General features: G+C 37.9%; 4 non-coding genes across 4 annotated transcripts; 3 read left to right on the plus strand and 1 right to left on the minus strand.

Moving 5' to 3' along the window:
- Nucleotides 1–14,217: 14,217 nt before the first annotated feature.
- On the plus strand, nucleotides 14,218–14,331 carry trnal-caa (transfer RNA leucine (anticodon CAA)). The gene is made up of 2 exons: nucleotides 14,218–14,255; nucleotides 14,286–14,331. It is a non-coding gene; the product is annotated as a tRNA-Leu (tRNA).
- A 1,421-nt stretch (nucleotides 14,332–15,752) lies between these two features.
- On the minus strand, nucleotides 15,753–15,824 carry trnag-ucc (transfer RNA glycine (anticodon UCC)). The gene has a single exon. It is a non-coding gene; the product is annotated as a tRNA-Gly (tRNA).
- Nucleotides 15,825–15,945: 121 nt separating this feature from the next.
- Nucleotides 15,946–16,018, plus strand: trnav-cac (transfer RNA valine (anticodon CAC)). Its single transcript has one exon. It is a non-coding gene; the product is annotated as a tRNA-Val (tRNA).
- A 254-nt stretch (nucleotides 16,019–16,272) lies between these two features.
- On the plus strand, nucleotides 16,273–16,345 carry trnav-aac (transfer RNA valine (anticodon AAC)). The gene has a single exon. It is a non-coding gene; the product is annotated as a tRNA-Val (tRNA).
- The last annotated feature ends 6,438 nt before the right edge of the window (nucleotides 16,346–22,783 follow it).

Genomic DNA, 22,783 nt, shown 5'->3' on the forward strand with positions numbered 1-22,783 from the left:
AATCTCTCCCAAGTCATATTCAAAATGAACGAATCTTTCATGAACGACACATCACTATCAAACACAGTGATTCATAAAAGCATTGTTAAACATGTATAAACAAAAAGTGACCGTGTGCCTTTATCATGAATTAAAGTTTAAACCTATTTTTCTCTACTAAGAAAAAAAGGCAGAAATCCCTTAGATTAACCTGAAGAAACCCGAAAACATTTGGTGAATTCCTCCAGAAAACATTTAAAACGTCGCCATATAGCGCAAATCAAATCAAAAACTGAAACTATTATGCTATTCCAAGTAAACAAATGCACTAATATGTGTAAAATGGTGTTTGATCCTTTACAGTTAGAATTTCAGACTATGATCCTGACAGGTTGGGTCTTGAAGGCTATCTGTATTTTGTTATTTTGACATTTTCATTTCACACTGTAGTGAATGATTCAAAGTTTCTGATACTCTTTAAAAGGGATTTGTAAATAAGTGAGAAACAAAACTGTGTGAAAGTTTTTGTACAGTGCAGCTGGATTTCCTGTCACTGTGGGCCTCAGAGCACAGTAGTATAGAGCAGAGTCTGATACAGCAGCAGAGGAGATGATCAGATCCACTTTCTTATTCGTTTTATCTTGCTCTTTTTTAAGTTGTACAGACAATCGTGGATGAGGTGGTTGAGCCTTTGTGACAGTTTCACTGGCTTCATGAATCAGCAGCAGAAACTCAGGTCTTGATCCAGGTTTTTGTCGATACCAGTGGAGACTGTAAACTGATCCAGTATATGTGCAGGACAGTGAGATGTTGCTGCCTTCCATTGAAAATACATTGGTTTGATCTGGTTTAATGTTATTGTCAGCAGCCTCTGCTATAAAAACATTACAACAATATTGTGATTATTTTAATCATAAATGACACATTTCACATGGAAAATTGTGTCTTCTTAATTAGAAAAAATAATATTTTGTGTGCAGTGTATATGACTTACCAACATCAGCAAGAGTGAAAAACACCACGAAGAGGAACAACATTGTTTTCCTGAGTGTTTAGTTCAATCCTCTAGCTTTAGAAATGAATGTCAGTGTTACTATTTGATGTACATCTCCACCTCTAGCTCCACCTACTTGTATTTATGCATATTCATGATAACTGTTCTATACTGTATACTGTTTATATAAATCTGTAGAAATGTTTTTGTATTAATAAACAATGTGGTCCTAAGCCATGGATTCACTCGTACCATTTACTCAATTTTCCTGTGATATTTTAACATTGTTAGTTACATCACTTGTTTTTGCGTCTCTCTCTCTCTCGCTCTCTCTCTCTCTCTCTCATTAATAAAATAAGAATCTTTTAATGGATGGACATTCAGGAATTGTTATAATATGTAATGAAGTCCTTTCTTTAGTAGTTGGTGTTTGTGACTGCACTGTGTGACACTGGTTGCATAGTGCTACTTTCCATTTGTAATTTTACAGATTGTTCTATTGCCTCATTGTTCTGTGAAATTCTATCTAAGACAGTTTTACTGGATTAAATGTACTTAGCAGTGGTATTTATTGGTTTTGTGTACAGAAATCTGTTTTGTTTATTTACCTTCCTCTGTGTGTCATTTGTACAGCAGAAGGTGGCTTATTGTTAGAACCATTAAAAGAATAAGGTTTATTTGAGAATACAGAAGAAATATTCACACAAAAGTATGTCTTCATAACCCCCATATATTTCTCTTTAAATACTGCTGAATTTGTCATTTTCATGTTTGAAAGCAGCTATAAAACTCAACTCCACTGAATTGGCCATTAAGAAAGTCCTGTCCTACATCTTGTCCTAACAGGGAAGTAAAGACACAAAATTACCTTAAATTTACTTAAATACTTGATTATTAATCACAAGATAATATTTGAAACCAAAATACAATTAAGAAATAATTCTTAGTTGTTGTTTTTTTTTTATCTTTCCTACACTGAACACTGTGTAAAACAGTAGAAAAAAGCAGTTATTTATAAAGGATTTTTTCTCTGTAATACTGTAATACATTATGTGTTAGTTTTTGCCTCTTCAAGGCAGTGGTGGTGAACTTGCTGTTATTCACTGCAACAAACTCAAAAGATTCAGTGCTGCCTTCCATGATATAGTGTTGGTATATTGTATATTGTAAAATTCTGCTGCGATGATATGTTCACTGTGTGGTGCTCTAGATCTTAACCCACAATAAGAGAAGTGACTGCGCCATCTTGTGTTCACTGAAGAGAAAAACCTTAACACACTAATAAATAAAGCCGTGCAAAAAGGTCATACAGCCACACATATATTGGATTTTTAATTTTTATTAGACCTTATATTTAAATTGTATTTACAGTTTGGGGTGTCATCCATTTCTCTCTTAAATACTGCTGGGTTTGTCACTGTATCTTTGTTTTTTATATTTTCTTTACGTTACTTAATACAAAGCAGAAAAAATAAATAATAAGGGAAAACTAAAAGGAATCAGATGTTGAACACGGTTGTAAAACTCAACAACTAAACTAAATTGGCCACTGAGAAATGCTTTATATTCACATGATATACTTTCTGTCCTATCAGGGGATTAAACACACACAACTGCCTTTAGATAAATTTACTTAGATGCTTGGTTATGAATCTCAACATAATATTTTAAACCAACATACTTTTATGAAATGATTCTTAGTCTTTTCTTCAAATGTTCTCACACTGAATACAAAAACAAACCAATGCAGTAATGAATGATCCAGTTCTAGTCAACTGTAGTGTTTATAAAATCTGATGACACTGATAATGCATGATGACAGGATAATGCTAGGTGAAGTGCAGGCCAGTTGGTGGGTGCATGTGTAAAAGTTTAGGATTTAAAACAAAACAAGAAAATCTAAATAAACACCATATAAAATAAATAACAAAACTTTACATCAGACGCACTTCAGCAGTTCATTATTTTCTGTGATTTTGTGCACCTTAGTTTATTAGCTTTTTTTATACCATGAATGGTCTTAGCTGAACGGAAATATTCTTTCTGTACTCTAATATGTTCATTTTATGAAGCTCCACCCACAGCATCACATGACAGTGTCACCAATGTTGCTGACAGATTGTTGATTCTTACAGATAAATCCAGGATTTACATTCAGCTTTAGTTAAAGGACCTATATATATTTTAAGCAAACCCAAAGCAGGAACTATTTGTAATATACAGATAATAGCAACAATATAATTAAACAAATGTAATTATTCTAATGATAATTATACAACTGTTAAGCCATAATATAAAAATTAAACAAGTTTTAAATTAATTACACATTATATGTTTGCAATCAGGCAGCTTAGTGGTTAGCACGTTCACCTCACACTTCCACGCGTCCATCTCCATGTGTCCTGGGTTCAAGTCTTGCTCCTGCTCACTGTGTGTGTGTATGTGTGTGTGTGTAGAGTTTGCATGTTGCTTGGTGGGTTTCCTGCGGGTGCTACAGTTTCCTCCCAAAGACATGCTTCTAGGCTGATTGGAGTTCTGTAGTGTGTAAATGAGTGTGTGTGTGCACCCTGCGATGAATTGGCACTCTGTCCAGGGTGTATCCTGCCTTGATGCCCGATGATGCCTGAGATAGGCACAGGCTCCCTTTGACCTGAGAATAGATCAGATAAGTGGTACAGAAATAAAATGTTAAAAAGTAATCAGTGGTGTCTGCATCTACATCTGGAATATTCCAATCCAAAATAGTTTCTAAAGTATCTAAACCAGTGGTGGGCCATCAGTGCCAGCAAGGCCTTCTCTGCTGGCCTAAACAGCAGTGATCTGAATCACTGATTTGCATTTTAATATATTTTTCCATGCGTGTGTATTAAATTATTCCCAGTAGTCTATTCTCTACATTTCCTAGCTTTGCTCTTGGTTGCGCTGCTTCCAGTAATGATAAGAATGTTTATCTAATCATATTTCAGCCAGTGGCTGACATCATGTGTTGCCAGAGTGAAAGAAATCTGTCTTAAGGCCTTCAGAATGAATAGTGCAGGCGCCCGTAGCTTATTATAAGTGGCAATTAAAATTGTTACATTAACCAATCAGATTTCGAGTTGGCGTCATTGGCGCCATCTAGCAGGCATACGATTACGTCAGCAATTTCCCGTCCGTTGATTGGACAACTGGAGTAGTCAGAGGCAGAGAACCACACAAACTAAATAAAATTATTTTAACTCACAATGACTGACAGAGGAGAAGAAATCGATTTGGTGGCAGACATCCTTACACATGCATTTTCAAGGCAGACTGTAATAAAATTGACTATTCCTTGTGAGGTGTGAAATACTCTAGCCTAATTTCTATTTTACTTTGCTATTAAACGGTTGAGGACACCAGTGAAGACCGCAGGACGCGGTAACCATAGTAACCAGTGATTTCCGGATTGGACCTAAGATTTCCAGCCAAGCTACAGCTTAAAACCCGTCCATTTAAAAATAAAATAAAATAAAATAGCAGCCCAAAATGCATACTGTGATAACTAATACATTAACAAACAGAAAACCCAAAACAAATGGGTAAGTGCAAAGGGCACTATATAGACACACACACACACACACACACACACTGACAGACCCGCAGCACAGGCGATCTCACCCAGTGTCCAGCTCTTCAAGTCCTGCAGAAATCCGCGGAAGTTTTGATAATTTTATGATCATTCCTAAATATCATACAACATTACATTAGTAATATTGACTGTCAGATACTGAGCCAAAAGTGGTCACGTGATAAACGAACGAACGAATCAGACCCGAAGACGGTACTGACTGCAGAGCCGAAGTCTATGAGGCTGTCACGTGACGAGCAAGTTTCCCCGCACAGAACCAGATAGGATCTTGCGCACTTATGGTGTTCTAGATGGCTACTTAATTTACACCTTAACACGAAGCAGGATGTAAGCCTAAACATGTCCTGTTCTCCAAAAAAGATGATGTACTGTACATTTCCTCCCGCCGCCCCATCATAAGTGCTAGCTCAACTCAGGAATGGTTTACCATGGGGGAAAAAATCACATCATAGCAATGATTTTACTATTACTGCATCAGGCGATTTTTTAGTGATTGGATTTTAGGTTTGAGTGACTTGTGGCCAAGAGACAAAATCACTCTCTGTATGAAATCAAATGTGCTCTTCAGAGCTGCAGGATACTCTAAGTTTAGATCATAAATCAGTCCAAAGAGCAGACACATTGCTTGTGGAAGATTTTCCACATCATCCACAACCATGGTACCTTCCAAAATGATAGCTGTTGTTTTGGCATCAAGATGCAGGGAGTAGGGTAGTGTTGCAGTTGCAGAGTGCTCGGGAATCACCAGTCAAAATTCCAATTGCAATTTCGGACATTTCTTCATTGTCATCACAGTCCTAAAAACAGGGCATATAGCAAAAATAAGGTCAAAGTAAGACACAAAACATCTTTTAAGAGCATATACTCACAGTAAAATGTGAAACAAAATTAATAACACTACAATATGTCTAAATGTACAGGCCTTTTCAATCAGGACACAGCAGTGGATGCAGGAACGAATACAGACATTCAAACCACTGCATGAAAAGACAATAAATCAAACGGAAGGCCAGCTATATAAATTAAAACCTATTCTAAAACTCACAATTTGATATTTGAAAAGTTATCAAAATACATAATTATGGAGGAGAATTGACTGAATTTTTAAAAAAATTTTCTTTCTTTCAATCTAATCTCCTTTCTGTATTTTATATTCATTTTACTGTACTTTCTTACCTCTTTTACTGACTTCATCTCTGTTGCATCTGTCCTTTATTCTTCCTACCTGTCTAAATTTCCAACCTCCTGTTTATTGTCCTTCTTACTATTGTTTTCTTTCTTTTCTTTATGTATTATAAAATGTCTTCTTACTGTCTTTTTTTCTTAATTTATCTTTACTTTCTTTTCTCTACCCCAGGTGTAGGCAAGTTCGGTCCTAGAGAGCAGTCCTGCAGATTTCAGCTCCAACCCTGAAAAAAAGATTTGCTTGCCTGTAGCCTTAGTAATCCTGAAAACCTTGATTAGCTTGTTCAGATGTGTTTGATTAGGGTTGGAGCTGAACTCTGCAGGATTGCGGCTCTCTAGGACCTACCCCTGCTCTACCCCTTCTGTGTTTCAGTTTCCGTACTGTTTAGATCTCAAAACTGTTTAAAGAGCAGTTTGCCTGTCGAAACTACTTACAAAACAGGTCTTGTAAAAAATCTTCCTCTCCAAGAAGGAATGGTAATCCATAGAGAACGGCTGTTCGTCTCACGTTGATGTTGGATTTCTGCAAAGTTATGAAAATTATTATTTAATAGCGCTCATGGCACTAACACAACACAAAGCAAAGAACAACAGCAAAAGCAACAGTTGTTTTAATATAAAAAAAAATTGTGATGTGTGTGAGGAGCTTACATCATTTTTAATCTGGTGCAAAATCTTCTTAAGTTTGGATAAAATTCTGTCATCATTCACTTGCCCTCTGGTTTTTCCAAACCTGTATAAATGTCTTTGTCCAGCCGAACGCAAAGGAAGATGTTTGTAAGAATGTCAGTAACCAAACAGATCTCATCCCCCATTTACTACCATAATAGGAAAAATAAATACTATGGAAGTAAATGGGGGATGAGATCTGTTTGGTTACTGAAATTCTTACAAATACGTTCTTTTGTGTTCAGCAGAACTAAAACATTTATACAGGTTTGAAACTATCTGAGTAAATGACAGTTTTAATTTTGGGTGAACTATTTCTTTAATGATCCATAAAACCAAGAATATTTATTCACCTGACTCTGTGTGAAAAGGGCTGGCCACCTTTCCACTGTATTCTTCACTGCAGGTTCCTTCTCTATCAGTTCCTTTCTACACAAGGCAAATGTAGAATGCATGTTCTGGGCTAGTGCAGAATTAACATGACGTTTCTTCATGTCTTCCACCATCTCCTTCCTTTTAGACTCCATGCTGGCTTCATCTTCACCATCAGGGAAGTTCGGTAGAAAGTTGATTTCAAACCTCTTGGGACTTGTGATGTTTCTCTGAGGCTGCCGTCCCCTTCTTTTCCAACCATTTATGGATATCTCCAAACATCCAGCTTGATGCAGTTTTGAGTGGTAGTTACCCATTTTCCATCTGAGGCTATCATACCACCTATTCCGCCCCTTAGATGAGCTCTCCTGACACTTGTAGATATGTTTTATCTCGCATGTATTGTAGATTTCCCTGATGTAATCTGTATTCAACGTCAACAGGAAAAGTAGGGATCTCAAAATATTCTGGCCATGCAGTCCATAGACTATGAGATGAATGATCATCAGAAGCCACAGACAGGACTTCAGTGTCAGCTGTGTTAGGGGTTGTTGTCATCACAGTTCCATGTGGGCTTATCTGGCAAGTCAGCAATGTAGGTAAGATTCACAAGGGAATTGCTGAATTCTGGATCTTCATACTGAAGCTTTTCTTCAAGTTGCTCCATCAGGGAGTCAACTGTCTGTGGTTTCGCAGGAAGTATGATTTTTCTGATGTCATTTTCACAAACTATAACTCAGAGTACAGTCCTTGTCTCCATATTTATTCTCTCTACAAAGGTTAAAGAATTGGGTTGGTTTTCTTAAATTAAAGTAATAGCTTCAACAGAAAAACAGTTGTCCAATTGCATAATTCTAAACCCATCCTTTGAAAAAAATGATTTGAAAAGTTTCACTCATCCTTGTTTAAATGTACTTTAAAAAGTACACAAAATAATTAATAATTTAATGTGACATCTGCCATACAGTCCAAGCATTTAAGGCAAATAAATTGGTTTGCTGAGAAATCAACTTCAATATATAATCCATTTCACTGGATCAACCCTTCACATAGAATAGCATTTAACTGCTGCTCTCTCAGGAGTGCATGCAGGATATGACCATTTAAAGAAAATGAATTACATTTCAGTTTGTTTCTTAATAAACCCATTGATACTATTCAAACACTTGAAGTTGAATGAAATTATATGATGCTTTTGTGTCCTCCTGAAGTTTGAGAAGCAATGCTTGCTATCTTCTTACATAGTAGTCAGACATCAGCAATCAGAAATCATTACAAAAATAAGCCTTTTTGTCTTCCAAGTAAGAATGAGAGTAAACAATTTTTCAATAATTTCAAGTCTCTTTAAGCCTGAATTATCATTCATTCAGCATATGATATAATGTTGGAGTGTAACACAGGTCCTTCCCCGAAGTTTATAAGAGTTCTGAGAGTTTGGTGATTGTCAGTGATAGCACATGACAGCAAAGTTCAAAAGAACGCAGGTGCTGAATGTACCAACATGTCAGATCTTTACACACAAACAGAACAGCACTGTTGATGACAAGAATTTTGAAAAAACTGTCTGAAATCAGACAGGCCTGGAAAAGTACCAACAGATACAACCATATCTGGATTATACTTGATTCCATCATTGCTCACAGATGATGCTGTGAGGACAGGATATCAAGGGCCACCATGAGGGGCAGAAGTCTAATAAATGCCCAATTCTCATGGGCATTACCCCCAGTGGTACCTTATGAGGCAAATGTGCCTGGGATGATCTGAGGCTGATAAACTTTGTCTGAGAATTTGTAAGGTAACTGCTTGATAGCTTGAGTCAGGGATTCAAGAGATATTAATTTCCTTGATACCAAATCATTAATGCACAAGGACATTTCAATAGGGATGACACCCTCCATAAGGTTGTGCATTATGTCAGGTGGAAAACCACCAACTGTGTGAAAATGTTCCAACCTTTCACTTAACACACAGCCACCTTTCACACCATGTTCCCGACCAGACCTCCTTCTCCTGGATTTCACTCCTCTTTGCAAAGCAGAACCGACATGGGTGCTCAACACTGAAACTCTCCTGTAGTCCTGCAAAAGAATGTGCACCCAGATTATCAGATGAAACAAAAAGCAAACTTCCTTTCAAACAGTCTCCTAACTGTTCAATATATACACCATGCTTTTCAAGAGTTTCAAGGTCCCTAACAAGTGGGTGCAAGATGTCTTTGTAACCATGATGTTAAATTGCACTAGCTCTGCATAAAAATGCTAGCTGAATTGACTGAAGTGATGAAAGATCTTTTGAGGAAAGGTTGGCTAGAATCCAATAGAGAGCAAATATTTTGTTTCTTTTGAGAAGTGTCAAGGGGATTGGCAAGCTCAAATTCATCAAAATAAAGACCTAGGACAATCCTGAAGGTCTCAGTGTTGAAAAAGTCACTTTCTTGATACTGAGAGAATCCATGGCCACTTCCAGAACAGCGGAGACTCCCGGCACATGTGGCAGGGTATCCAGGCGATCACCAACTACAGAACATCACCACCTGCCTGTGACAGTTACGACTCCCTTCCAGATGCGCTGAACGACTTCTACGCTCGGTTTGAGGCACAGAACAACACAACAGCGAGGAAGACCATCCCTCCTCCAAACGTCCAGGTGCTCTGTCTCACCACAGCTGATGCGAAGAGAACTCTATGCAGAGTTAACCCACGGAAGTCTGCTGGACCAGACAACATTCCTGGCAGAGTGCTGAGGGAGTGTGAGGAGCAGCTGGCATATGTCTTCACTGACATCTTCAACATCTTGCTGAGCAGCTCCATCATCCCAATGTGCCTCAAGACAATGACCATCGTCCCTGTGCCTAAGAAGTCTACGGTTTCCTGCCTCAATGACTATCAACCCGTCGCACTCACACCAATTGTGATGAAATGCTTCGAGAGGCTCGTCCTGAGGCACATCAAGTCACAGCTACCACCCTCACTGGACCCCTTGCAGTTTGCGTATCGTCCTAACCGCTCCACGGATGACACCATCACCACAACCCTCCATCTTGCCCTCACACACCTGGACTGTAAAGACTCCTACGTTCGAATGCTGTTCATAGATTTCAGTTCAGCATTCAACACAATCATCCCTCAGTGGCTGATTGAGAAGCTGAGCCTGCTGGGCCTGAACACCTCTCTCTGCAACTGGATCCTGGATTTCCTGACTGGGAGACCTCAGTCTGTCCGGATCAGGAACAGCATCTCCAGCACCACCACACTGAGCACTGGAGCTCCTCAGGTCTGTGTGCTCAGTCCACTGCTGTTCACTCTGCTGACTCACGACTGTGCAGCAATGCACAGATCCAACCACACTGTCAAGTTCGCCGATGACACAACTGTGGTGGGTCTCATCAGTAAGAGCAGTGAGTCAGCTTACAGAGAGGAGGTGCAACATCTAACAGCCTGGTGCAGAGCCAATAACCTCTCCCTGAACGTTGACAAGACTAAAGAGATGGTGGTTGACTTCAGGAGAGCACAGAGTGACCATTCTTCGCTGTTCATCGATGGATCCACGGTGGAGCTCGTCAAGAGCACCAAATTCCTTGGTGTTCATCTGGCAGAGAACTTCACCTGGTCACTCAACACCAGCTCCATCACCAAGAAAGCCCAGCAGTGCCTCTACTTCCTGAGGAGGCTGAGGAAAGCCCATCTCCCTCCCCTCATCCTGACTGTGTTCTACAGAGGGACCATCGAGAGCGTCCTGAGCAGCTGCATCACTGCCTGGTTTGGGAACTGCACCGTCTCGGATCGCAAGACCCTTCAGCGGATAGTAAGGACAGCTGAGAAGATCATCGGAATCTCTCTCCCCTCTATCACGGACATTTACACCACATGCTGCATCTGCAAAGCTAACAGCATTGTGGATGACCCCACACACCCCTCACACACACTCTTCACCCTCCTGCCATCTGGAAAGAGGTACCGGAGCATTCGGGCCCTCACAACCAGACTGTTGAACAGTTTCTTTCCTCAAGCCATCAGCCTCCTCAACACCCAGGACTGAACTGTAGAACAACTCTCTCTCACACACACACATAAACACACACACACACTCAAGACTGAACTGTACAAAACTCTCTGTCTGTCTCACACACATACACACACACACACACACACTCTCTCTCTCTCTCTCTCTCACCTGGATGGATACACTTACACACACACATACACACACACATAATTTAAATTGTTCATTACTTGTGGCACTACCACTACCTGTCATACGCTGCTATAGTTATACTTATGTTTATTTCTATTTGCACTACCTCAACTGCTGCTGTTGAATTTTTTTTGCACAATATTTTTTACATCATTCACTATGTACTGCGTCAGCTATATGTGGTTGAAATGACAATAAAGCTTCTTGAACCTTGAATCTTGAGTGCCATCTCTGTAAGTCTTAAATTCATTAACTAATCGATCATTGCAAAGAACCCTATATAGAATGTCAGCCCAGTTTAGCATTTTCTGCAACATTTGCAGAACTGGCACATAAGAGACTGACTCTGAATCAAGCTTGTATTCAACTGGCATGGCAATCAGAAATTCACTCTGAAAATATGATGCTCCTCTGCTTATTGTGGAAAGAGGCTCACCATCTTTGGTCATTGTCAAGATGAAAGAAGTAAAATTTGATTTATATGTTGAATTATTTCCTGTGAATCCAAATCAGAAACATGCAAAATCACCTGCATTTTGAGAGAGTGAGGCTATAATTTGAGAAAGAGTGAGGCTCCAACTGAGGACGCAATTCATCAAAGTTTTCAATCTCTATATCATTTATCTCCAAAAGTTCATCTACAGGATCAGCGCTCAAGGGCTATTCTTGTTGCACATTATCTACACTGTGTGTAGCAACATACAAGAGAACGTCAGATTTTAACTGCCTCTGATCAAATGCTCCATGCTCTCTACATTTATGGGAATTAAATGTAGAGTAGATATTGCTCTCAAAATTGCAATTGTTGTAGGGAAACTGCACAGTTCTATGATTTTTGAGATGCTGCCGCAAATGAGAAAAAAAATAGACTCTGTGCAGGGCTCCTCAAAACTGCAAAGTGGGCAGTGAAATATCAAAGGGATGTTATCACATGGACTGGATAGGCTACCATGTGCCTGATGTGAATGATGTTTTGTTAAGTGTACACTTATTGCATTAAATGGTTTGAATGAGCACAGACAATCTGTGTAGAGACATGGAATTGGAGTACTTCTAGTGTAGCTTCCATGTTTTATTCTGTAGTGTTTCTACAGCTGAGCCCACTTTTCACACGAAAACAAGCAAAACCTACACTTCCACTGCATGAATTTAAGTCCCCAAAATAAGCACACACTAAATAAAAAACACAAAATATGGTACATGCTTGTTAATTAAGCTATCTTAATTCAGGCATCATGTTGTTCATTTCCATGTGAACCACACGTGCGGATCAAACGTTCTAGAAAGAATGTTCATAAAGGCCGCACAGGTTTTTACATATCATTAATGATAAACCATGAACTTACAACCGATTAAAATAGCTTAGAAATGTAATAAAACAAGTGTTCAGTAAAAGTCGATTTTTGCAACCTAGCACTGGTCGCATTTGACATAAAACTACTTCAGTGTGCCTTTTTATGTCTTTTCCTCTTTCCACACAACTAGCAAATAAAATTGTATTTAAGTTGTAAGAGACACTGATGTTTATAAACAGATCATTGTGAGCATACCTAGTCATTCTACTACATCCCTAAAACGTGCTGTTCTTTGAGTTCTTCTTCGTCAATGTCTTCTCCAAACACCTGTGTTCTGTCACATTGCACATGCATGAGACAAAAGCGTGTTTAAGAAATTAGAAGAGTAATTCTAATTGTGATAGTAATAATAATTGTAATAGTAATTGTTTCGTCCTATGCTGAAACTTAACCAAAGGCCAGTAAATATATCAAGCTCTGTTCATACAAATATGGTGGATTGTGATGTAGCAGCAGCTGATTGGCAATAAGCTTAAATCTTACTGGTTTCCAGGTTATTTTATAGCACAAAGGGGAAAAAGACCCAGAACCTATAAATAAATAAATAAATACTCTTAAGTACTCTTAAGTTTAGTTCACACTACACAGTCTAATCAATTTAAATCAACAAATTTTCTAAAGTCAGTTAAATTTACAAGTTTTTCTTGAGTAGATTCAACAATTACTTTTTACAGTGCATGTGTTTGACTGGTCTATACCACAAAAAGAAAATACTGTATATTACTGTTAAATTCTATGGTAACCTGCTTAAGATTTTACAAGTATGTTACTGTATCGTACTGTTTGGAAAAACAGTATGTTGCTGTTAGAATTTGGATGTAATTTTACAGTCTGTCACTGCTCGAAGTCCATGTTCATAGCTTGATATTGGCTAATATGGCCCACAAAAATGAATTTTGTTATAAATCATGATCATTTCTGAAAGTAATTGAATGAAAACATTCAGGGGGAAAAACACTATCTTATCTCTATTATCCCAATAGGTGGCAAAATAAGTCAACAAACATGATTTAATATACAGTATTATATATATAATCATGATATACTGTGTAATCCCAGTTAAGTTCATTTCAGGTCCAGGTTGTAACAGTACAAAATGTGAAAAAAATATATAAGCACTTAAAAATGTATATTTCTTTGCAGTATGTCTTTCAATAGATTATGCAGTATGTTGGCGATATATCCATGTGTACAATCAGAATATAGTATGTAGATGCTGATAAATGAACGGATTCAAGAGGAAATGTGTTTTTTGGTCACTAATCTGGTTTTATTTCTGGCCCACTTGTTCATTTCTTTGGCATGTCCCATGTTATCTTTTCTTGGTGAAACTAAACTAGTTTCTCTGTTGTCCTGGTTTCATGGTTGTTAAATTTTTTTAGCTACTTATTTGGGTAAACAGGTTCATTACATAATTATAGATACTTTAATGTAATGAACGTGAACAGAGTCAGAAACTTTAATTTAATGAAATACTTTGCAATTGTAGATTTAAATCAATCATGAGTAACTGAAAGGAAACAGTTACATGGAGGAAACCTTTGAGATGACATGAGGAAGAAACTTTATGACTTTAACTCATTAGAGAATACAGGTTGTAGCTACTCAGGCAGTGAGGGCTTAACAGACATACATGAGACAGCGAAGGTTAAAATTCACAGTGTATTTATTTGGTGCACATAGGGAAAAAAAGAATCTTTGAGTACAAAATTCAGTGAAAATAGAAAAAGGAGCAAAATAGGGAAAACATGGTTACACAGCCATGGTTGATGGTTGATGGCTGAAAGGGGCTGAAAGGGGTCCAGGTACGGTGGAGCAGTGACGAGTGCAATGGCTTAGGGATGTCTTCCCTAAGTGTCAGGATGGCCGAGCGGTCTAAGGCGCCAGACTCAAGGTTCAAACCTTCCCCCTGATGTAAGGAGGATTCTGGTCTCCGAATGGAGGCGTGGGTTCGAATCCCACTTCTGACATGATCCTTTAGGGGCAGTGGTGGCTCATGTGGTTAAGATCAGGGGTTCAAGCACCAGCCCTGCTAAGTTGCCACTGTTGGGCCCTTGAGCAAGGCCCTTAACCCTCTCTGCTCTCTGCGCTCTGACCCCAACCTCCAAGGATGGGATATGCGAAGAAAGAATTTCACTGTGCTGTAATGTATATGTGACAAATAAAGGCATTTTCGTTTCATTTCTTCGGTCTCCAACAGCTTTGCCATGCTTCACTCGCTCCACACCGCAGCCATGTGCTCCTCTGCTATCCAAAACATTGATGGTGCTGAACCAGCACGGTCTGTTCAGGTTTTTTATCAAGAAGAAAAACCTTAAAACATGTATCTTCAATTCAGTAAAACTTTCAATATAACAGAACTGTCAAAATTTTTGTACAGTGCAGCTGGATTTCCTGTCACTGTGGGTTAGGGTTAGAGCAGAGTAGCATAGTGCAGAGTCTGATACAGTTGCAGAGGAGATGAACAAATCCCCCTTTCTTCTCCATGGACTTTAATGTTGAATCAGAAAAAAACACTTTAGTCTAAAGTGAACAGTTGTTTTATATGTCTGAAATTAGTTTAGCTCCTGAGATTAACAATGGCAAGGGTTAAATATTTGTGCAGTATGAATGATAGAAGAACAGGCAGAGCCTATATTACAGAAGGTGCTCTTGTACTTGTCAGACCATAAGATAACCAAGTTCGCCATCTTGTGTTCATCAAGAAACATATCTTTCTTTTCCTCTATTTATGCTATTTATATTCTTGAGTCTACAAAACTTTCCCTAGGTTCTACCTAGCTATAACCTTGCCATTTTAAAAAACATGTCCCCACCAAGAGATGTCAGAGTGACCATTTTAGCAATTATAAAGGAAACCCAGCAAATCTGTACACTCTATAGATTACACTGAGCACCTGCTTAGATACAGAACTGCTCTGAACAGCAGCTGGTCAGCGTATTTCTCTAATATCAATAATGCCAGCTGTAATAATTGATTTATTTTGAAGATGAGAGCCCGAGCTGCTTCTTTATATTTTCTGTAGTGTAGTGGTTATCACGTTTGCCTAACACGTGAAAAACCGGGCAGAAACAACCCAAGGCTTTTGAGCTTTGCTTCAGTATGCGTCCACTCATCCTAATCGGCACCCTGAAGGCGACTGGAACAGTTTCTCCACAATGTGATGCCTAGTTTGAAATGCGCTTTAGTGCTTAGAAAATGAACAAGTGTCTACTTCAAATCAAGCAGCGCGTAGGGGCTTTTGCTGCAGACCTCTCACAAGCAGAGAAGCCTTCGTCACACTCTTGCCAAAGCCTGCTAAACGCAGCTGGCGGACTGTCCTGTTCCGTTTGCTTTTTCAAGGGCGGCCCTCGTACATTTGCCACGCTCCAACATGCGGCTTAAAGGTCGTGCGTTGGCCGGGAATCGATCCCGGGTCAACTGCTTGGAAGGCAGCTATGCTCACCACTATACCACCAATGCCTGAGGTCGCATACTCATTACTCGGTTGAAGGAACGCTTAAGCCTTTGCGTTGATCGATTATTTATTTATTTACTTACTTTGCGGTTCCCCCGCCGAAAGGAAACACTTTCCTTCGCTTCTGTTTCTGTAGTGTAGTGGTTATCACGTTCGCCTCACACGCGAAAGGTCCCCGGTTCGAAACCGGGCAGAAACATCTTTTGGTGGTCAGGGGCTTGTGCTTTGCGTCGAATAAGACTCGAGTATTGCGCTCTGTAGCACCCGTGCCTTGGGAACAAGCAGAAACTGAGATCCGGCCCCACTCCCACATAGTTTCTGTAGCGTGACTGTTTTCACGTTTTCTGCTCATTTGCACTGGCGAACAAAAGTCTTGATATTGTCTTTTTTTTGTTTTCTATTTTGGTTTAATTGATTTATTTTGAAGATGAGAGCCCGAACAGCTTCTTTGTAGTTTCTGTAGTGTAGCGGTTATCACGTTCGCCTAACACGCGAAAGGCCCCCGGTTCGAAACCGGGCAGAAACAACCCAAGGCTTTTGAGCTTTGCTTCAGTATGCGTCCACTCGTCCTAATCGGCACCCTGAAGGCGACTGGAGCAGTTCCTCCACAATGGGATGCCTAGTTTGAAATGCGCTTTAGTGCATAGAAAATGAACGAGTGTATACTTCAAATCAAGCAGCGCGTAGGGGCTTTTGCTGCAGGCCGCAAGCCATCACTTACACCACAATTGGAAATCGGAAAGAGCTCTCACCAAAGAACTCTGGCCAAAGCCTGTCAAATGCAACTGGTGGACATTGCTGTTCCGTTTAGACTTTCGAGACCGGGCAGAAACAAGCCTTGAGCTTTGCTCCAGTAAGAGCCCACTTGTCCTAATCAGGACCCTGAAGGTGACATACTCACAATTTGCTACTTTTTAAAAAACATGTGTTCATTCATATCTAAGAATATTGTATTTTGCAATAATAAAAATGTTTACTCACCCAGTGAAAGCCACAGATACATGAATATAACAGTGAACATGATGACTGGTCTCAGCTGATTGAAAATATTCTTTCTTTACTCTGATATGTTAACATCATAAAGGTTCATGAAGCTCCACCCCAAAGCATCACATGACAGTGTCAGTGATGTTAGTGTTGATTCTTATTGAAACATCCTGGCTTTACATTCATTTGGAACCTGTCCTGAACATGCAGTAAACAAACAATAACAGAATGAAAGATTTTTAATAAGGAGAAATATTTATTCCATTTCATAACATTAATCAATAATTGAATTAGAAAATACTTTGTTGTGTGGATTATAAATAGTGCATCTACTTTGGGACATTTAGGTTTTTTTTTGTTTATTTTGAAGCCTGTTTGTTAAATAGGATTACAAACATATTGGGGAGTATTTCACTGAGGTGAGGAACAAACCAGCCTCTTTTCTTTCTTGTGTCTATTATTTTTTAATCAATCTCATTTGATTTCTTATTAATATCATTATTCTGCTTAAAAAAATCACTGTCCCAAAAATCAATCATCCCATAACCTTGTACTCCAGTACATGTTAATTCTGAACTAATGCATGTACTAATCTCAAACTAATAAAGAGCTAACCTTAACTATGCTGTGAGTTTTATAAATTCATGTGGGAATAATACCACCTCACATACATTTCACACACACACACACACACATATATATCATGGATATTTCCTTGCTAGACCACCAGAGGGCAGCACTGAACATTAGAGTTGAACTCTATTTTGGTTCTATGTTCATTTCCCCTGTTCAGTTGGTTCACCTGTTTAGTGTTATGTGAGTAGTGACACAGGAATTAGCTTCCCGAGTTAAGCTCCTTTGCTCTACCTTGTAATTGCCTAGCTTCTGTTTGACGCACGTTTGTTTGCCTAGCCTAACCTAGCCTAGCCTAGCCTAAACTAGCTTAGCATAGCCTAGCCTAGTTTATTTCCGAATCAGGTTTTGGTTTGCTTTATTTTACTGCAGTTTCTGCTTCTATGTAGTAGTTTATTCAGCAGAATAAAAGACAAATTCAAAGTTATCAAAATGAAATGTTTTAAAATGTCTGTGTATTGATAAATCCTTTATTATAAGAAGAGGAATTGTGGGATCTTTTGATTCTGTTTGCCAAAAAGATTCGCTTAAATTCATTTACTGATGTTCTCAGTGACTCTTCATAAGTTACATCATTACACCAGTTGGTGTTTCAGTCTGTCAATACATTCATTTAAAAAAAAAAAGGTTTCAGGAGACTGAAAGTCTTAGTATTATAATTGATTCGAATTGGGATGTCGACTTTTAAGAGGTCTGATAAAGTTATTTTCAAGGAAGCCATTTCAGGCAGTGAGAGAGGATCAATCGATACAAATGTAATTTGGAAAAAAATACACATTTTTATGTTAGTGTATTAAATAGTTTTAATACAATAATTTAGCCATCTAGCCAATGTAGCCATCAGTTATTTCAGAATAACAGTCTCTGTTTCTTTCCTGACAATGTTGGCATCTTCATCCTTTGGTCCAATTTTATCTGCAAAACTGCCTGGTGTAAGAATAACATAAAGAAATATATCAGTGAAGTATTTTTTGCAAATCATATAATAAAAAATAAAAAAATGACTAGATTAATACAAATGGTAATTAATCAATATAATTTATAAACAGATTAAATGTCATTGTAATAATTATTATAACAGATGAAAAATAAATGACCTGTAACTAGAGTGAGAATCAGTGGTATGTATCTCACTATGTACAGTAAGTTGTATAGTTGATCCATTTCTGAACACAGCTCTGTGAGGATTCTGTATAATAGTGCTGTATGTGCTGAACTTTACACGTCTCTAGAAGGACACACCCAGGAAGTGATGTTGTATTTTTCAGATTCCATCTAAAATAAACCAAATAAATCAAATATAGCATTAATATTCTAACTTTAATGGTACAAGAATGTCCAGAACAGAGCGTTTACTGGGTTTCTGATCCACAGTGTCCACTGGGTCCATGCAATAATAACCAGTTACACAACAAACTAGCTGTATGAGGAGTTGTTAGTGAAGTGCAGTTTGGGCTTTATTCTACAAACAATACAACATTGGTTAACCTCTAATATTGTGTCCATTAAAATATTACATTTGATGGTTAAATGATGGTTAATGTTACAGGTTGATGTTACAGGTTGATGATGAAGTGAATGTAAAAGTGTAAATATCTCCATCTTGTGAGAAAAGCATGGCTCTTAAGTTGGTAAAAGGAAAAGAAGAGTAAAGCTCAGTGTAATCACTGCTTGACTCGTATGAACATTTTAGAATAACAGAGTCTGTTTCTTTTCTGACAATGCTGGCATCTTCATCGGTCAGCCCAATTTAATCTGCTAAACTGCCCATTATAAAGAAGAATATAAATAAACTATTTAGTAGAATAACAAGTAAACTCTATGTCACAATTGTTTACTGTGAAAAGTAGCTTCCATCATCTCAGAGAATGTGAGCAGGTTGTGTGGTGCTCTAGTTCTAGACCCACAATAAGATAAGTGACTGCGCCATCTTGTGTTCACTGAAGAGAAAAACCTTAACACATTAATAAATAGTTTTATAATTTAGCAATTTAAAATCTCTCTCTCTCTCTTTCACACACACACACACACACACATTTTCATGAAAAAAAGGGATTTAAGGGAGAGACACACTTCAGCAGGTAAAAGATAGTGTAGTGTGTGAACATTATCTGTGAGTGAGCATGTAGTGAACACACCCCTATTACACCAATAAACTGATCACATGCAATTACAATTTTGTAGTATGAAAGGTTCAGTGACAACAGCCTATGCAGGATTATAAAGGAAATAAAAGATTTAAACATTGCTTGGTGAAATATGTTTATGGCTTGTTAAAGTTGGGCTTTCAAACTACATAATACTTAAATAAGTAATAAGTAATTGTTCTTTATTATAACAATGACACAACACCACACTACAAGAAAACACTTTAAGCAGAAGGATTTTAACAGTGTGATAGCACAGTGACACAGCAGGTAGTGTTGCTGCATCACAGCTTCAGGATCCCCAGTTTGATGATGAGTTCAGGTTACTGTCAGTTTGTGTGCAGTTTTGCATCACCTCCAAAAAACATGACAGTAGTAAATTTACTAATAAATTCACTATGTGTAAATAAGTATGTGAAAGGGTTTGTGTATGGAGCTCTGCAAAGGACTGACATCCCATTCAGGGTGTTTCCTACCTCATGTGTGGGACAAACTCCATATCAACCATGACCCTGATCAGTAGAGAGAAAGAGAGAATCCCCCAAAAGGACATGTAACTTTCTCTAAAGCATTGGCAAAACTTCTTTATATATAACAAAACTGTGTGAAAGTTTTTGTACAGTGCAGCTGGATTTCCTGTCACTGTGGGCTCCAGAGCACAGTAGTATAGAGCAGAGTCTGATACAGCAGCAGAGGAGATGATCAGATCCACTTTCGTACTCGTTTTATCTGGTTTTATGGACAATCGTAGATGAGGTGGTTGAGCCTCAGTGACATAACTACCACTTTCATCAGTTAGCAGCAGAAACTCAGGTCTTGATCCAGGTTTTTGTCGATACCAGTGGAGACTGTTAACTGATCCAGTATATGTGCAGGACAGTGAGATGTTGCTGCCTTCCATTGAAAATACATTGGTTTGATCTGGTTTAATGTTATTGTCAGCAGCCTCTGCTATAAAAACATTACAACAATATTGTGATATTTTAATCATAAATGACACATTTCACATGGAAAATTGTGTCTTCTTAATTAGTAAAAATAATATTTTGTGTGCAGTGTATATGACTTACCAACATCAGCAAGAGTGAAAAACACCACGAAGAGGAACAACATTGTTTTCCTGAGTGTTTAGTTCAAACCTCTAGCTTTAGAAATGAATGTCAGTGTTACTATTTGATGTACATCTCCACCTCTAGCTCCACCTACTTGTATTTATGCATATTCATGATAACTGTTCTATACTCAACATTTTGACATTATGAGTTTGGATCTCTCTCTCTCTCTCTCTCTCTCTCTCTTTCTCTCATTAATAAAATAAGAATATTTTAATGGAGATTGCCACAGCAACATATGTCATGTTCTCCTAGATTGCCACTTACATATGCTGTGGTTTAATAATTTAATATATTAAGATAGTTGTGATGTCTTCATAACCCCCATATATTTCTCTGTTCGTGTTTTTTTCCCACAATGATGTTGAAAGCAGTCATAAAACCCAACTCTACTGAATTGGTCATAAAGAAAGTCCTACATCATGTCCTATCAGGGGAGTAAACACAGAATATGACCTTAAACTTTACTTAAATACTTGATTATTAATCACAAGATAATATTTGAAACCAAAATACTTTTATGAAATGATTCTATGACAAAACAGTAGAAAAAATCAGTGCACTAATGAATGAGATCTAGTCAACCTTGAATGAGGAACCTGTCCTAAGCACATAGTAAACAAATACTGACAGCATATCATTTTTAATAATGAAAACAATCAATCTATTCTATAAACATTAAATCATCATTAAATTACTATATATTGTGGTTGAAAAAAATAATATACACACATTAGGGCATTGTTTGTGTGCTTATTTGTTTGTTGCGATCATAAATAGGACAGTTTGGAGGGTATTTCACTGAGGTGATGAACGAACCAGCCTCTTTTGTGTCTTTGTCTATTTTACTTTGTCATGACCCATTTGATTTTAATATAATTGATAAAGCCATCTGCTTAATAAAGCCACTGTGAAAACATTAGGCATCATCAAAAACACTTTGCAGTTCACAGATTAGTATTGATTCACCCCTAATTATTAACAGTAGTACAGATTTATTATCAAATATAATTAGGATCTGTGTCTTGGGACCTGAAACAAAAATCTCACTTAGAAGTTTCCTAAACAATCTTGCTTTCTTTTACAGGTTCGGCAGATGCAGGGTCTCAGAGGGTAACAGACATATTCCCAAATCCCACAGCAATTAAGTGCTGAAGTATTTCAATCAATGTCAAAAACACACTGGGAAATCAAACTAGTGGACATTCTTATTATTCAAGACTCAAGACCAAAGTAAACCTGCACAGAAACATATGTTGAACACGTCAGATCTCAAGCACAATAAACAAAGAAATAACTGCTCATCAAAGAATTAGCATTTATTATCATTATACCTGTAATAGTATAGCATTTTGTGGTATTTCTAACATGTGAACTTTACACTGTCATTTACTAAGCTAGCTAAAGTCAGTGGGCTAAAAGCTGCCACCACTGGCTATGAGAACTGCCCTTAGTGCTGTGGAGACTGAGTGAACATGTGGCAGCACAGTGAGAGTCTGGAGTGGAGCAACCATTTCCATTTCAACCACAACTTGTGATTTCAAGTGCTATTTTATAATCTGCCAAATAATGAAGAGTGAAGTATTTAGTTCAGTGTTAAATGAAAAATCAGCATAAAATTATTTAAATACATATTGTTATTGAACTTTGTGTTACATTTTTATTACATCAGGGGAATAACAAATTCATTATTTTGATTAAAGATGAACATTTATTTTTAAAGGATTTCTTCTTTGATTGTTCAACCAATAAGCATTACCAACATATGTAAGAGGATCATTGTTGAAATTCAAAGCAAATCAACACCAGAGTCTGAGAAATAAGAAAGAAAAGTGTATTTGAATGAAACAGGTAAACACCTCCCCCTGCTGAGAAAAACATGCAGCTTGACTTTTTGTACAGTCTGTTTGAGTTTTGTGTCACTGTGGGCTCCATGGTGCAGTAGTACAGTGCAGAGTCTGATACTGCAGCAGGAAAGATCTCCAGATCTACTTTCTTCTCATCTTTACGAACTTTGGTGGATAGTCTTGGGTCATGTTCAGCTTTAGTGACACCATCTGAGGATTTATGAATCAGCAGGAGATA

This window comes from Hemibagrus wyckioides, unplaced genomic scaffold, assembly GCF_019097595.1.
Source record: "Hemibagrus wyckioides isolate EC202008001 unplaced genomic scaffold, SWU_Hwy_1.0 Contig5, whole genome shotgun sequence".
NCBI lineage: Eukaryota > Metazoa > Chordata > Actinopteri > Siluriformes > Bagridae > Hemibagrus > Hemibagrus wyckioides.